At 41.6% G+C, this 17,878-nt stretch overlaps 1 protein-coding gene across 5 annotated transcripts in view; it reads right to left on the bottom strand.

Moving 5' to 3' along the window:
* ITGB6 (integrin subunit beta 6) overlaps positions 1 to 17,081 on the bottom strand; it is a 53,986-nt gene extending 36,905 nt beyond the window's left edge. For 4 of the 5 annotated variants that reach the window (XM_074873370.1, XM_074873367.1, XM_074873372.1 and 1 more), the window contains exons 1-3: positions 16,673 to 17,081; positions 15,925 to 16,083; positions 14,996 to 15,237 (exon numbers count right to left, since the gene is read on the bottom strand). The gene's annotated coding sequence lies outside the window, so the exon portion shown is untranslated. The remainder of the gene's footprint in view (positions 1 to 14,995; positions 15,238 to 15,924; positions 16,084 to 16,672) is intronic. The other variant, XM_074873368.1, reaches the window with a different exon arrangement.
* Positions 17,082 to 17,878: the final 797 nt, after the last annotated feature.

The raw sequence follows: 17,878 nt of genomic DNA, 5'->3' as shown, positions 1-17,878 counted from the left end.
ATGCTCTGCTATTGTCCGTTTTGAAAATCATTTGTTCAGGACAAGCCCTCTCTTATCATAAAGGTTTACAACAGACTCTACACAGTGCAGCACAAAATTATAATTTTATCAGTTGTGTTGCTGGCCTGAAAATATATATCCTTTTTTTCCTTTTTTCCTACAGTCAGAAATCCTACCCCAGTTAGCTCATATGGACTAGGTTGCTCTCATCAAGCAAGGATCAGACCTCCCTTTTCAGACTGGTGGTAGCTGCAATCTTAGGGCAGAATGTGACAGTAGGGATGGGTCTATACTAGTTAAACTCAACATGCCTGGAAACATTCCTGGGCTTTGAGGCCAACTGGCACAGAAAGACCAGAGTTTACGCTTGCAAATTGCCTATTGGGACCATTCTAGCAACCAAATTGTGCCCAGAAATTGTTTGCAGAGACTGTTAATTGGAAGAGGTCAAATTCATGCCAGGGAGCATTTTAACAGTTTAATAGCATAGACAGTCTCATACTAGTGCCTGGAAATATTCCCAGGCACATCCCATTTTACTAGTGTTTACACAGCCTATGTGTAGCTTCATAGCAGCTCAAACTGGATTACGTCAAGCCTACCTTTGTTCTGCCCTTGTGTTCCCACCCCTGCACTCCTTCCAGGAGTCATGTCCAAACAAACAGTGCACTGATTCAAAATGATCCAATTAAAATCCAATCACCTTCCATGGAGAAGGTGGGGAGCTACTTTTCACCTGGGTGGGCCCCTTGAACCGTGTGGCTGCCCAGTCCAGAGTGGGAGCCCAGGTCACAGGAGGGAGCAGGAAAAACAGACAGAGTTGGCAGGAAAGATGGGAATATGTTAGGCTGAATTTAGCCCAGCTTAGGCTGTTGTGGAACCGTATCTTAACATTTCTATTTATAACAATATTCCTAAGTCTCCTTCAACTGCTTTCTATACCTTGGAGTGTCCTTTATAAGGCACAGAAATTTCCTGTGGCATGAAAAAAGCATCGATTAGATTATGTTCCCTCAGCTGGTGAAGATGCAACTCTGTGAGGACACTGTACTCTATGTAAGGTCAAAAAGAAGTGGAGTCAACCAAAAATGTTTGCTCATACTAAGAAAAAAATCCTCCTATAAGTGCCATCAAAAACATTTTATTTCCCTGTTTCTAATTTACATTTGTGTATGTGTCCTTTAATATTGTCGCTACGTCTACAGCCTCGTGGAGCTCCAACACCCAGTGCTTTTGCTTTCAATATACAAGGTCACTTTGTAGCTCTTACTAGGCCCTGGTAATATAACAACATATCAAAGCATGTGCTCAAAGGACTTGGTGGCAGTCCTTCAGCCGCCAAAAGGTACCAGACACAAGCAGTGTCCCAGATTAAGGACCAGCCAGATGAACAGCTGGCAATCAACAAATGCTTATTCTTAGATTCAAGGTATCAGACTTTTTAGTGTAGAGAGAATGAATAATACAGCCTACATAAAATTTACAAATTCTGTTTGAGATTATCAGTTCCCCATTTGCTTGTGTGGTAATATTTTATATAGGTGTTGGCAAGGACAGCATGACTGGAGGTGAAGTGCCTGCCTCCAAATGGGATGGCTGCCAAAGACGAAGTCTTGCCTGAATAAAATAAATAAGTTTCTGCAAATTATTAAGAACAGACCTACCCAGAGTGTCTGGAGTGAGCAGAGAATGAAAAGAAAGTAGCAGAACAAACAACAACAAAAACATCAGGAAAAAAAAAGAGAGAAAATACAAGGTTGGTTTTGATTTTTAAAAATTCACACAATGAGAAGCTCACAAGGCTGGACAGAGTGGGAATAAAAAATTCTCTGATAGAGGCACAGGAAGTTAAAAGAGGTCTGGGAAGGGAGACATCATGTACCAAGAGTACATCTTGGGCAAGGGAAGAAAAGCTAGGCTGGAAGCTGACAGATGATTCTTGTTTTGAAACATCACCAAATACCTTGTGTAATATCTAAAGGTATGTTGACCAGGAAATATCTCTACTAATTTAATGCTTTATTGGCTTTAACTATCACACATGCTAGAAGAGCAGAATTGCAATCTGGAGTAGCCACGTTGTTGTGGGGAGGGTGCGTAAAAGCCTTTGGGGTCCTGGCATTGCATGGTTTGACAGCAAGGTTCCCCTTCTTTATAAGGTTTGTAAGACAGAGTCTTGTTTTGTTCACTCAAATTAGAGGCATCAATTCAATGAGATATAACAAAAAAGTATTTTATAGTACAGACAGAATGCAATTATTATTGTTTTCATCAGCCACTACATATTCATTTTGGAGCAAATTCTGGTCTCAGTTAAATCAGGGTTACAGATATATAATGACACATCAGAACAGAAAACAGATATTTATCTTTCAGTATGGGCAATGCTGAGCAATGCAAGTCTGTGGTTCTTTGAAAGATAATAAAATTTGTATAGGATGAAATCTTTAGTGCATTTCCTCCCCATACCTGGCACTTACAATACGTGAAGACAGCACAGAAAGATATTCTGTCCATCCAATCAACTTCTAACAAATTCACTGGCAGGTAACAAACATTGAATATCAAGGTACAGAAAGAAACAAAGAAAGCTAATGCTGGGGACAGGGAATAAGAAATAAACTAAAAACGATTAGACTCAAGTTACAGTTCATTGTAATAGTGGTCTTTTTTTCTCTAGAACAATGGTGTATCTTTTCTGGCACACTGAGCTGAATCCACAAATCAGCTTGGGGATGGGTCTGTAAATGTTCCAGAATGGGAAGTGTTTGCCTACAGAAGCATGCCTCGCGATTGGCTCATTCAAATCTAAAAATTACTTCATTACAGAAAAAATGCCAGCCTCTTCTGCAACTAGGGTATGAGCTGATGTAGCATAATTACACATACAGAGAGACCAGCCCAAGCAAAACCAACAATTAGTTCCTTCTGTGCTAGACAAAACCTGGAATAGGAGGCCTGTTAGCTCCAGTGAAAGCTGATCAGTCACCATAAGAGATCAGTATGTCCCAAGCTCATCAGAGCAAGGAAAATCTCTTTTAATTAGAAGCTGGAGGGCTATCCCTATGGAGGAGAAATTCTTGTTAGTGATCTCTCAGCCTTACACACAGCCCAAGTCTTCATTTCCAATGCTCTTCTCATACACACTCTCACCCTGAAAGCCTGGAAAAATACAAAGAATTTAGTCTGAATGTCGCACAGGCTGAGATGGTTCTCAGAATATTTACAGAGGTGGGGGGAAGGGTCTCCTGCACTTCAGAAAACATTTCTCTCTTCTTGACCTTCATCAGAGAGTTTTGTGGGACTGGAAGCAGTGAGGTGGGGTGTCCCTTCTCTCCACCATATACAGTTGACATTCACCTCCTCAATGCATCTATAAGAGGTAAAGGGCTTCACTCCTTAGGTCAGAGGCAGGTTGCTTCGCATTTGAAACATGTGGTGACTTTGTTCTCTCCCTGGCTGGTTTCCAAACCAAATCTGTCTAGAAAGCCCCTGATGATCTCTAACAGGGAATCAAAGTAGACTTTAAAAGCTTCCATCAAACTTTTTAACCCAAAAGATAGCGACTGAAGAATATACAAAAGTCTACAGAACGAGCGGTTAAAATACTTTTCTCCCGAAAACAACATATGTTCTGTAGCTGCACAGACAAGTGCTTCCGGACTCTTCGGCCAGCAGAAATGGAAGGCATTTTCTTTGGAAAAAGTCTACACAGAAATATATCCCTCAGCAGCCTGACAGACCCAGTTTCAAAGAACAGCAATGACAGATGTTTCAGAGGATGGCTGTCAATTAGCTAAGCAATGAAGCCTGGAAAAAAGTTTCCAAGCTTGACACTTAGATTCATCTCTAAGGAACTAGAGGTGATTTGAGTAGCCACACAGCAGTATGAATGTCCTACAAACAGGAGAAACCAGCACAGACAGAAACCACACACAAATACTGTGATGATACTGTCCTGTCTCTATCTTTGCTGCAGCATAGGTCCTGGTAATACTTTAGGGAGAGCTGGCAAAAACATTTAAAGAGGAAGCAACAATCCCTAACGAACAGTTGTATTTAATGGGGAAATTCGCAGTCATGATGCAGTCATGACTAATCAGTAATTTAAATTTTTTTTTACTTGAAATTTTTTCTAGATATAAAACAATAGTATCACCTATTTAATAACCATGTAAAATAAATGCATCTGGATTTATACATTTTAAATGCCAGTTGTTACTATTTGCTATCTTTCTTTGTTAATCAGCATGGTGAGAGATGGGTATTGCTCCAACAGAAAATGGCATCAATCCAGAGAAACTGCTGTAAGCTTTTGGGTCCTGTATAAATGACACAGAGCCTGCTGTGAGCAAAGATCACAGAATCATTCAGGTTGGAAAAGACCCTTGGGGTCATCGAGTCCAACCATAAAGATCTGAATGTACAAGCCACTTCAGCTCCGATGTTTTGGGGTGTACTAATATCATACCCTGTTGGGGGGCTTAGGACCAAACTACAGCTGTGCAGGGTAAGCCACAGAGCCCACCTGAGATGCAGGAAGGTGTGTGGAAAATCAAAGGCCTCTCTTACTCCTCTCCAGGTGTTGTTTGCAAGCATGACTACGCATGATGGAGAGTGGCTTTAGAACATGAAAGGTGTCTGTAGCTCCTTCCAGTGGGTTGCAGGAGCTGAAAAGCCACACAGAGGAAAGGCATTGTTCCCCTCCAGCTCTGAGCAAAGTGGGGTGTTGGGGATTCATGACTCAGGCCATGATTCATGTTCTGGTCTCCTCTTGTTTCAGGAGGAGTGCACTGCTGTTAGACGAGGGCAGAGAGTGAAGTCAACAACTTACCTCTGAACAAACAGAGAGAAAGAGGAGGAAGAAGGAGAAATTGCTCACCAACTGTGCAATGAACAGCAGGCAGGCAACCCAGGGTGTTTTCCAACTCATATTTACCTTGCCCACAGCTCTGACCCGGCTGGCTCCAGCTGAGGGCGTGAGTAAACCTTTGTCCTCAGTTTCCTTTGCATGGGTGAGCACCCTGAAAGATTTGCTTTTCAGATTTGAAAACACTCTCACACTCGAAGTAAAATAATCAAACCTCTGAACTGCAGAAGGGTTCAGGTAGAACTGGTAGGAAGATCATGCGGCATTCAAGCAGAACTGCCAGCCAGCCCACGGCACTCAAACCACGCCAGGGATTTCCACACAGCGTATTGAATCTGACCTCAGTTTCTGTTTACTTTTTGCAGTTACATGGTACACCTTGTTCTCGCTATGCTATAAAAGCCTGGCACTGGGGCACCAGAGCAAGCACCTCCATTCAGTGCTGGTGCAAGGCTGAACATGCTGGTGGTGGGAACCGCGCTGAGCACTGACTCCACAACACCTCAGACCTCCTGCACCTCAGCTGAAGAGCTTTCTGTAACTTACTCCCTTCAGATTAATGCTAAATGCAAACTGGACCTGCTGTCCCCATTACAAAAGGGCCAAAGGCAGTCCTGAGAGAGGCAGGTTGCAGCAGCACCAAGAGAAATGTGAAGCTTTACCCCAGTCCTGCAGGAGGCTGGGCCAGGTAACAACACAGAGGACTTGCTTTTGAAAGAGCCGGTAGTAAACACAATGTATTCAGGCCTGATTTGTCCAGATGTAAATTCTAAACTACTGAGCTGGGATTAAGTAACTTGTAAAATGTGATTCCACTCTGCTCTTACACACAGAAAATAAATTTATCTTATAGTTGATCTTGCTGTACTTAGACCTACAGAAGTCCAGTGCTTTGCTGAAACACAGGGTTTGAATGCGGTTAATCTAGAATAACCAAACCAGATAAGAATGTTTAGCTCAGCACCCAAACAGCTGCTAAAAACTGAGGAAAATGGGCTCAGGCGCTGCCTGAAACCAGCTACATTTCTGAAGCTTTCCAGGAGCTATTCTGAACTTGGCCAGCATGGTTTCTATTTACAGACACGCACCGTTCTGGCCACTCACTCCTGCCAGTGGGTACAGGCTCTTTCTGGGAAAAGAGGATTTAGATTTTTCAGGAGCTCTTTGTGCAGAGTGCTGCCATCTCATGGCTACTCTGCTATGCTGGAGTAAAGAAGTTACTATAAAATTTAGAGGTATAAAGGTCTTCTGATACTAACTGCCCTACTACCTTTTACCAATATTTTGCCTTCCTACATATATAAGAACCTTTGGAGATGTTCATATCTTTGTTAAACAATTTTGACATTTATATTATATTAGAGTTATAATTTTTTGTTAGCATGCATTATTTCAAATTCCTGTGTCATCTGTCACAGTAAACAGAACATTACTTCTAGAGTCTTTGTTATAAGCTCAGTTACATAATTCTGAAATGTCAGAAATTGTTCCTGATATCTGCACACCTTGCCTTATTGCTATGTACATGTTTCTTATGAAAATAGTAGGAAGAAAATTTAAACCAACAGTGTCTGCTCACATTTACACAGAAACATTGGAGAAACAACCTTATATAGAATGACTAGTGCTTTTACAATTCTTCTTAAAGAACTGGTAAGAACTGTTGGTATTATATATCTAAAACCATGCAAGACTAAGAACATGTATATAGAACCATCGCTAAAGAAAAATAAAATCAACTAAATCAATTCCAAGTATTTTGGCTAAGTAACACCAAAAGGATAAGGCAGGGCAGATTTTCCCTGACAATGTTTTGTAGGAGTTCAAAATGATTGATCATGTAAATACTGTCAATAATATTTGATCCACTGATACCTTATGCAATCATATGCTCTCATATGTTTGCAACTGCATTGCTGTGTTTTGGCTGGACACTCAGCACACAGAATTACCATCACTTTAAATCAATTTTTTAAAAATTTAATTCTTATCATTTTGTAGCACATCAATGTCACAGGAGGCCAGAGTCGTGCTTTCTATCTGAACCAATAGATTAACAGAAATTTCAAAATATACTATTGCCACAATAGTACAAAGCAGAGAACACAAGACTGCAAAGAATTTCGTAGGTTGTGAAGATGTGCCCTTTCACCTTACACAGCTGTGTTAATAAACTTATGAAAAATCCATCATAAGACTACTCATACTGTTTAGTCTCTGGCAGAGAGGCAAATAGAAAGTGGCTCTACTCACCTTTATGGTATATGCAAGAACTAGGTGAATTCTGTGTTATCCAATTTGCAAGCAAGTTCCATTTTACTATGATACCCTCACCTACAGTGGTTTGTTTCTGTCACTCTTATTAGAAGACTGTTTCAGAGACTTCACTGTTCTCATGGCTGGAAATGTCTTCAGCTCCAGCCTGGATGGACTAACTTTCAATTTATATCCATTTGTTTTAATGACAACATTGTCTGGTAACTTAAATAACTTCTTTCCTTTCCTAGTATTTGCCCTGCCCTTCTTTCCCCTCCCCTTGATTTATTTATAGATAGCAATTGTATATCCCTCATTCTTTGTTTTGTCCAGGGCTACTTCTCTGCATTTCTTTCAATGTTCCTTCCTAATTATGGGTGACAGACTGCTCACAGTACTCCAGAAGAGCTTTGACCAGTGCCTCCTACAATGGTGTCCGTACCTACATTTCCCTCCTTAAGTGTCCTGCATTGTATCTAAGGCTGATCAGTTTTGCCTTTTCCATGGCTCCATCCCAGCTCTCTCAGCATCCTTCCACGACTTAGACATTATGGTCTTTCTCTTGCCCAACTGATAAGCCACAATTTATAACAGAAATAATTCCCACCTCAGTTTGTGTGTGATCTGGCACTTGTACTATTAAATACCACCCCACATCTCCAGCTCTCAAGTTTCCCCACAATGTGTATATTTTTCTCCTCTGACCATGCCACTTTTAGCAGCAATGAAAATATTAATACTTCCAGAAACTAGCTGAAACTATGATGCTTGAAAATCTCTACCCAACCTTTAGGTAGCCCAGTAATTCCCTTTCCAGAACAGATGGTATCATATATACTTTTCCTTAGTCATTATACATTGTATTGAACATTTATTGCTTTCAATCTATTTTCTCCATTTTCTCTCCACACCCTTATTTATTCTTTCTTGCAGAAATGTGCACAAAATTTCCATATTACTAAGGTCAGATTAATGGAACTGTAGATGTGAGGTCACTTTTTCCTCTGCTCTTCTCTCTCCTTTGTTTTGGCAGATCTTTTAAGAAAAACTTGCTCCTGTAATTGAAATGTAATTTGCTCATTCTTTCAGCATTTTAAGATGGATAACAGACATCTTTACACTATGGTCCTACTATACTCTGGATTTACTTTTCAAGTTTGTAAATGTTAACTTTTATTTCTACAGATTCTTCCCATCCTGATTAGATTTTCTTTCATGATCTATACCATCCTCTTCACAAAAAAGAAGAAAAATTATTTATTTGGTTTGGGGAGTACCTACACAGTCTTTAATCTCTACCCCATCCTTGCCACGTACCAGACCTCCTTTTATCTGTGTGGTGGTAGAAGACACTTTCAGTCTTTCAAATACAGATGGTAGGTCTGTAAACTTGACAAATCTGACTGCATCCTCTGCTACTTGGTTCCCAAGATATCGTTTTCATTGATGATCTGTTATGGTGGAGTTTTCTTTCCATATGACTTTCATTCTCTTTGCCTGACCCTAATATCTTTTTTTTTTGAAGGATTTATAAATCCAATAAGGTGCTAACACCCTTCACACGCTACTTACAGTGCAAAGTACAGATTTTTTATATATTATTTAAATTAAAGAGATTCTAATACTCAGATTTGGACCTTCATGCACTTGACATCACTAACTAGCTTCTTTAGGTACAACACTTCAGAAGGACAAATTTTGAGAAACTAATGAACAGGCCTATTCTTGTTTATTCTTTCACTTATTTTCAATTTAATCAAGTTGGGATAACTTTAGCTAGGTTATTTTCTACAACCAGCTGCTTTATGTCATCACTACCTAACAAAGCCCACCTAGAATAGCATCATGGTAGTCCAGTGACTGCTTAGTGATGAAATCTGCCAGCTATTACACCCTGGAATAACTGGCTCTAACGCTGTCAGTAACATTTGCTTTATACTCTATTTCTGAGCAGTTAAAATCTCCTGCAATGAGACAATGCTTGGAAGTTTCCCTTTTGTGCTTGTAGTCATCTGTGTTAGATATACATGTAACAGTTCCTTAGTGGTCCTTCAGAAGACCTTTAGTTTGACAGATTCCATTCTGCCCATGTAATCTCTCTCTGCCTCTGTCAGTGACTTCACTGTTACCTCTGTACCTCTGTATTTGTGTTTTTCTTAACAGTCTACATGTTGGTTTAAGTGCATTTCAGTCATAGATTACCCATCCACCATAATTCACTATCCTTGGGAGATTCGGGGTCATCCTAGGTACTGCAGTTCTAGCCTGCCTCTGCACACAATTTTTCTACACAAACATCTCAGCTCATCGTCTATGAAAATATGCTAATTTTTCTAATTACGTTGCTCACATCCCTTTAATTCCTGACATCCAGGCTATTCACATCACATTCCCACCCTTGTCAGTACTGATTCTTCCTGTCCATTTTGCTCCCATCGGATATTTCTTTCTCCCCCATATATTCACCCCTTTCTGCTTTTCAGAACCAGGCATGAAAGTTACTTAAAAGTGTCGCCCAAACTTCCCTTCTGTTTCCTAGCTTACAATCCTTTTACTGATTACGCTGATATATAAATATATATTGTTATCGTGTATTATTTTGTAGTATGCTATATGATGCAATCATGTTATACTATATTGATATTAATTACAGCAATCTTCGTTCCAGAAAATTAATACCACATTTGCTCCGATGGAGTTAATCTAGTTTGTGTAAAAAATCCTCTTTCCTCTCAAAAGTTAAATGACTTTCAACACTCCTCATAACATCAATTCTTAAGACATCTGCTGCTCTTCATTATCTTGCATGCTTTAACACACCCTCTTGAGGAATGAAACACTGCAGTGGGAGCTTTTCCTTCGGGACAAACCTACTCACACAGATTTCCCCTGATTTGTGTTCTTAGTACTCCCTCCTTCAGTCTTTTATCCTACAGTGTGAGTTGGCACAAAGTTATATTTCATCCCAGAGATGATTGCATTGCCACAGATGCTAAAATGGCTTCTGTTTTATAAATGGAATAAACAATAAAATCACACACACATACTGTGTGTGCATCTGCTTGGAATACAATAATTTTAGCTTGAAATTATGCTGCAATAGCACTGCTGACTTTACATTTATGGGACAGTTTTAAAATAGCTTCAGTTAAAATAAGTGTATTTTTGAATGAAAGAGATAAAGTAAAAGCTTGAAATAGCTATGAACTTGAGTAGCTGTGTGAGATGTCTCATCAGTTCTCCTGAAGATATTTTAGTCATTGGGAGTTAATCATTACCTGAAACTACATGAAAAACCTATTCAAAGCCAGTCTGCAATACAGTGTTGTGTTACGGAAGAAATGCAGACACTGAGTCACAGCTGTCAGTTATTCATTATACTTCAGTCATTTATGATCTGATTCTTTCCAACATTATTCTTGCTTTTGGTTTACAGTAAGATACTGATCTGGTGCATGAGACTCTCAATTAGAGCAAGACCCTGCCCACCCCTAACAGGAGAGGTGTTTGGGTGTCTAACTTCCATAAGGTCACTACAAAATCTAAAAACTGTATCAAAAATATACATAAGGGTAAAGAGGTTAAGAAGTTAACATTGATTTGGAAGAGACAGGTGAATGTCTTTTGCATCAGAGAATGACAGCTCTGCTCAGTAATGTCCAAGAGCAACAGGAGAGACCAAGGAAGAATTCAAACAGGTCAAACACTGGTGCTATGGTTGCACCCAGGGACCGTGCCAAGCCATGTGTGTGGTTATAAGCAAACCTCCAGGGAACGGCAAACACAGGTCTTGGGCCAACATGTTTTCTATAGACACAGTCAAGAGCAAAGTGGTTCCTAACTTGGGCACATCAGGTGCTTACTGCTACCCAGAAGAAATCTGGGCCAGAAAACAGTCAATCCAACATATCGTTTATTCATTTTATTTTTCATCTGTCTTTCTGGACTTTGAAGCTCGGGAAGTTCCTCTCTTGTTCTGTAGGTGTGAACTTTCTTGCATGTAGGAAAAACACAAACCCCCTCTTCTACCTGTGTCATGTTAACCTGAAGATAAAAGGGGATGAGTACATGACCTACAAGCCAAAATCATGGTAACAATTCCAAACAAGATTATGAAATAAATAGTGTCAGCAGTGGACTGAATATGCTAATGTCATCTTGTAGAAAGTGCATTTTTATAATTTTTTTCATGGTGTCATCATTTTCTATCTCATTTTGGGAAAGTTAATCAACATTTATGGTTTTAAACATATACAAAAGCAAACAAAACCACTGCAGTTATTTATTCAGACTGTGCTGACACACAACTACTCATGATGCCTGAGCAGTCACATTACTGATAAAAACATCCATTTTTACTAGGCCTCCTACATCATCAATTTGCTCACATCAAGTAATAAAGCCTATTTTTCCTTCATCTTGAACTGATATTTATGTTCTTATGTGTTACCACCTGATTCATCATTACCACTTTCACAGGAGCATTTTTCTTTTCTTCCTCTGGTGCTTCAAAAACCCCCTCTTAGGTTTATTTGTTATGCTTGTGTGTTGAGCAATGATAGTTTGATTTAGCTTGTGCTTCTGAACTTACATACTAACAAATCTTTCAAGACTTGGCCTTTTGCTTACATTCTTCTAAGTTCACAGTCTTCATAGTACATTGTTTTCTTTATGATGCTGGTACTGTGCTTCTTCTGTTGTTATAGTGATCCTTGAGGAAGACTGTTCCTTGGAAGAAATTGCTCCTCTCTTGCAACCAGAACTGGACCAGGCTCAGGGTCAGACAGAGCATCAAAAGCTCCAACATGGGCAGGCCTCCTGGCTGAAGAAATTCCTTAGTGCAGCTCTTGTGGGTCTGTTTATAATGTCAACTAATACTCTGAATAACAGCACAGGCATCACAGAGGCCTTGATTTGATTCTACAAGGACAGCAGGTAAATATTGCCAGAAAAATAACAGTCCAGTGTCGGGAACAGGGGATTTCTAAATCTGAGCCTGAAAGCCTGGGTGGAAGACAGCCAAGCACAGGAGATGTGGAAGCCAGGAAAAGGTCAGAGAGGGAGCAAAGCTTGCTGAAGCTGATTTTAAACAACCATTTGAAGTATTTGCTGTGGTTTTAATATCCATTTCTACTGGATGAGATGAATTGCTGCTAGCATGGCACTGTGGGACTGAAGGGGGCAAGAAGCATCTAGGGTTGATAAGGATCATCATTACAAGTAGGTTTTCTACCCTGGGGAGAGATGGCAGCATTTGCAATGCTATCCTCTAGGCAGTTCTGCTAAGGGAAGAAAACCCAATCTCTGTATGACCTTAATAAGACACCTCTGCAGATACAGCCAGGAGGTTTTATCGTACGAACACAGTTCCTAGGTAGTCTGGTAGGGTCTCATTTCAGGAGCAGCTAGCACTAAATGAAACCTCATTTTGATCAGTCTCTACCTCCCAGCTGACAAGCCTGCAGATGGCTGAGTATTGCCTTGTCACAGCCTTCAGGCTGTCTAGGTGCCAGCAATGGGAAACAAAGGAGAAACCTGGCCTCAGGTTTGCACCTCTGTACCCATGCACTCGGATGAGAGTTTTGGGTACCATTGAGAAGCTGACCAGGTCACAGAAGTTGGATTTAAGAGGCATATTCCTATCTTCCTAAACTTTCAAAATGAAATGTTGTTAATGACAGGACAGGCATCTTATGAATTTCCTCAAGCCCCTTCACTCTTAACAGATAGTGTGAATGTTTTAATTAAAACTTTGACAGAGAAGTAGATCAGGACTACTGTATCGTTTTCCTTTCATGGCATGCTTCAGCAAGCTGATGCAGATTGCTAGGTCGATGAGATATATCAATATTGTAAGACACACCATGTGTCAGGCCGAACACATTAAAGGCTGATGTTAAATTTTAACATAGGTCATGAATCACTCAAACTTATTCAGCCATCCAGAATTAATATGAAAAGCATGAGTAACAAGGGATTTTTTTGGTTTGTTTCTATATAAGCAGAAGAATGAGGCACCTGAACAAAAGTTCATACGAGACAACAACTTTAACTCTGCTCATGCAGAAATGGTTCAGACATTTAGATCACGATGCAGAAAAAGTCTACTTTTGCATTTTGCCAAAGACCTCACTGTAGCTTTCTGAGAACTAAAATTTTGACAACTTGATTTGGGGGAAGCCTGTTAACACCACCAAGTCTGCTAAAAAATCTGCATTTGTAAACAAACAAAAAAAAAACCCTTTTAAAAAAAGTTGTCCCCCTCATCTCCCAAAGAGAGAACAGGTAATGTTCAAATTGAATGCTACTTAGTTCTTTTCTTTTTGACCATTTATCGGTATTGTTAGCTAAAGTTTCTTACAAAGGTGTTCAACTGTAAAATTATTTTGGGTTAGGTCTCAGCCACACAACTCGGTCACTAAAGTGACTTACTGCATTCAGTAGTCCTTGACTTTGCTGGCACTAACAAGGACTGTATGCCCTACAAATCATAATAAGTATTTACATGATCTTACATACTTTGGACAATATGTTGGCACGAGTCATCATTCTTTATCTGTCTTTATTTTTGCTGATTTTGTTTCTTTCATAGCTCACCTCTGTCTAGACCAACATGCAACTCCTTATAAACACAAGCTTAATCATACCTAAACATGCAAGCTCAGCTGGGCAAATAGGTGATGTTCTCTAACACTTCTCATCAGATTAACAGTTTCCCTTTCTATTTCAGTAGTATGGAAATATTTTGTTCTCAGAAAAAAAAGCTTTATTTTTTCCTCCTTATTCTAGGATGTGCACTGATGAAATATCTGATGATGACGTTCATTGCAGACTATTGTTAAAAGTACTTGCTGCAATAGGATTACTCATTCACTTTCTGCACATTTTTGGTAAGCCTGTGGTACCTCAGTACCTGTGTCTGTCACTGGGGACAGCACAAAAGCACTCACTGAGCTCTACAGCTCTGCCAGAAGGAAGAGGACTGATTTTTGACATCCTGAATAGCAATAGCTCTAGAGTGAAAGACCATTGTTCCAAAATGGCACAATCATCAGAGGTGGTGGCACAGCAAACGAAGCGCTGAGAGCATTGCAACCAGAGACGTAAGTAACAGGTCTATTCATAGCAGTGCTTTTCCCCAGGGGATGGCGTCTTGCAAGTGACTTCATTAACTGCTGACAGCAGACAGACTGTGCTGCTCTGGGAGCGAAAGGGAAACACTCATCAGATGGCCCCAGCCACAACTGAGGAAACGCACAGAAGAGATAGCTGGCAAGTGTGGTGCCTTCCTCACTGTTCAGAAGTTAGTCACATCCCTAAATGTAATGCTTTATTCCTTTTCTTTCAGTAGGGCAATCTTCTTGTGTACAGACTTGCTGTTTGCACAAAGGGCGCTGCTGGCGATTCAACGCACCTTGGAAACTTCCCAGGCTGTGGAAGGTGGGGTCTGAATTCCAGATCAGTTGCTAATTGTAAGGAAAACCCCTAAATAGCTTGTCATTTAACAGTCAGGAGAAGACACCTACCAAACCTTGTTACCTGTCATTCAGTGGTGTGCTTGACCTCTCCCACAGCGTGCAATAAAACTTTCCTTGCTGCGTGGCCAGCAAGACATGTGCTCTCTTCGATGTCTCCAGCACATTTACTCACAGAAAAGGAGTCATACAGCCCAAATGACCTATATCATTAGCGCCAGGGATCGTCACTCCCTCCACAAGCTTAAGAACATCCATCCCTACCAAACTGACTTCTCAATGCTCAAAAGATCATACTAACAGCTAAACAGTTGATAGCTGAAACACAAGGTCTTCTACACGCAATTACTTCCTACTTTACTCCAAAAATATACAGAAAAACACATCGCCTTACCTGTCATTCCCCAGTACACTTGAGCATTTTTCGGGTGCTGAGCAGACTCTTCAATATTACAGCCGTCCATGTGCCACAGCTCAGCTTTCTGCTGGATCACAGGGAGCTTCTCTTTCTCCGCATGGCAGCTGCATTGCTCCTTGCCAGCCCTGAAAGCCGAGCCTCCTTTTTTAAAAACACACCACCATTCTGCTCCTTCTAACTTTGGTTTTCTGTGTGACTATTCCAGGCTCACCAGGTATCTGTGTTTCAAACATTAATACCTTGATTATTGGCTTTTTTAGCAGGTTTTCTACTTTCTAAACCCTATCTCCTCTAGACAGTTAAAAGAAAACTGGCCTAAAATGCCATTAGTCAAAAGTCCTATTCTTCCCAGAGGAAACACTAATAGTCCTTCATAACCAAGCAGGCTATTTATAGGCATGGTGACAGTGTGTCTAACCCCACAGTACAATGAGTATGAGGCAGTCCACATGAGACATGATGATAGAGGTTGTTCATAAAATCAAAACTGGAATTCATGTGCTATACGTCAATAGTGATTTAAGCAACCACTTTCTTTCCCCACTCCAGAGGGAAGAAATAAAAGCCCTCTTAGCACAGGGACACATAGCACAATGTCACTGGAATAATTAATCCATTATTTTAAAGAGTAGTGTTGAAGCTATTCTGATTTATAAGAGTTTTATATTCATTATAATCCTAATCCACCCTCTTTCTGCAATGCAGTGCTTCTGCTTGCTTTCTGCCCAGGTCACACGCACTTTCTGAAGGTGCTTCTTCCCCATAAACTGCATTGCAGGTTCATCTTAACAGACATAAAACTAGGTTCTTTGATCTGAATAGCAAAATACAATTAGTTTGGGATAAACAACAGACAAATCCCAAAGCCCCAGACAAAACCAGAAAAGGCAGGGAGGCAGAATTACCTTGGGAATGAGTAGGGAAGCATCAGTACCAGGTGGGCTACAAGTCAGAGCAGCAGACAGCTATAACACCTCCTTCTAAGGTACTAAGTGGGAAGCTGGGCATAAAGAGCAGAAGTATGCCTGTGTATACACAGGCAGGAAACAAGAAACTGGGGAGCACTGTAAGGAAAGGGAAAGCACACAGAAATCAGTCAGGGCTGAGATGAGGATCTAATGTAAGGTTAGAGATGTGCTTAGTGGAGGATTGGGAAAAACCTGAGAAGAGGCAGGGAAAGGGCATCATTTGGAGTAGGGCTGGGAGCTGCGGTGCCTGAGGCATCCTGCAGTAGCACAGTGGGGTTGGCAACCCACTGGCCCCTTCCCCATGGCCAGGCTGCCCTGCTACAGAGGCAGAGGAGCCCAGTTCAGAACCCATGGGCCTCAGCCCTAACTGGGGACCCCTCACCACCCATACTGCCACTTTCCCTCTACCTACAGCAATAAATAATGCCACCACTCTATCTCTGCAAGTCCCAAGTAGGAAGACAACAACCAGTTCATGCTCCATCCCTTGTCACATCCACCTCACCCTGCCTGGGGCACAGCCCTTTGGGCTGATGCATACAGGCTGGGAGGCAAAGGGGCCCTGCACTGACTCTCCCTGTGCTGCAAGCACACGGGGTGTGCTGCTGCAGAATAAACACCCTGTATTGTTCTCTCCCCCTCCCTGCCTTCAAAGAAATTAAATCCCTCAGCAAACTTCACTCACCTTGCATCTGTGGGTGACTCCTACCAGCAAGCCGGTGGCACAGCTCCTGTAACAGCTACGGAGTCCCACCGAGGGTGGGTGATGTGGGGTGCTGCAGGGCACCTCCACAAAGCTCTGTCCCACTCCAGCTCTGCTCAGCCTGTCCCTGTCCTGAGCTGCCCTCAGATGGGGCCAGCTGAGCTGCAATGTGGCACTTGGTCAGGACCATACCTGGAGAGCAGGTCCCAGGGAGGTACGCTGTGAGGACCACTGGAGGTTACTTCTTTAATGTCAGTGTCACTCACACCTGCATCTTCTTTTTGACAGAAAGCTGCCTTGGGTTAGAGATGGCTCTGTGTTCAGTCTGGCCTGTGCTGGGATGTGAAAGGACAGTGGTGGAAGGCAATTTCCTCTGAAAGAATCCAAGCTGTGGAGGTGTTTCAGAGGAGAAGGAGAAGGGGAACAAACAACAAGCACGAGAGAGAGAGAGAGAGAGAGAGAAGCTCTCTCTCTTCAGAGAGCTGGGCATGGACCCAAAGTGGAATTGATAGGAGAGGCAGTAAGGTCAGAGTAGGAGTAGTAGGCTACACTCTAAGAGAAGAGTCCCTTAGAATTGGATGGAAAAAACTAGCAGAGGACAAATTTTGCTCCAAAGGAACAGTAATACTTGCTGCCCCCTATAAACCCACATCATGGCTTTTCACTGATATGTCCCTGGAAGCTAATTAGGGCCTAAAGTTGTAAATTGGCAGTTGATTAGGAGAACATGGGTGTGGAAGGACACAGCAAGGAAGCCCACCATGCTCTCCAGCCAGGAGTTGCATGGGGTGGGAGGCATTTTCCTGCTCCCCCCCATTTCTGGCTGTCAGTTGCAATTAGTCAGATACCATGAGTCATAAATTACCCTGGCAAGCTGTGTCCAGTGCACAGGGTCACCGAGCAGCCTGTCCGCAATGTGGCGAAAGCACAAACTGCTGGCAGCAGCCAGGAAGCGTGTGACAGGGGGAAGGAGGGGGTTCTGAGCTGTCCCGCCGGACACGAGTGAGACCCAGTGTGTCGCAGCACTGGAGACCTCCCCTGACCTCGCACAAACCCAGCAGCCCAGCTCCATGTGACAGGTGCTGATATGCATTTATAGAATACAAATCATAAAGACCATTTTCCTGGACTTTTACCATCAATGTGGTCCTAGGACTGTGACACACTAGGGAATTCTATTACATGTCC

Source organism: Strix uralensis, chromosome 6, assembly GCF_047716275.1.
Source record: "Strix uralensis isolate ZFMK-TIS-50842 chromosome 6, bStrUra1, whole genome shotgun sequence".
Classification (NCBI taxonomy): Eukaryota; Metazoa; Chordata; class Aves; order Strigiformes; family Strigidae; genus Strix; species Strix uralensis.
Note: the sequence above shows the minus strand (reverse complement) of the source record. Positions and strands in the feature narration are given on the sequence as shown.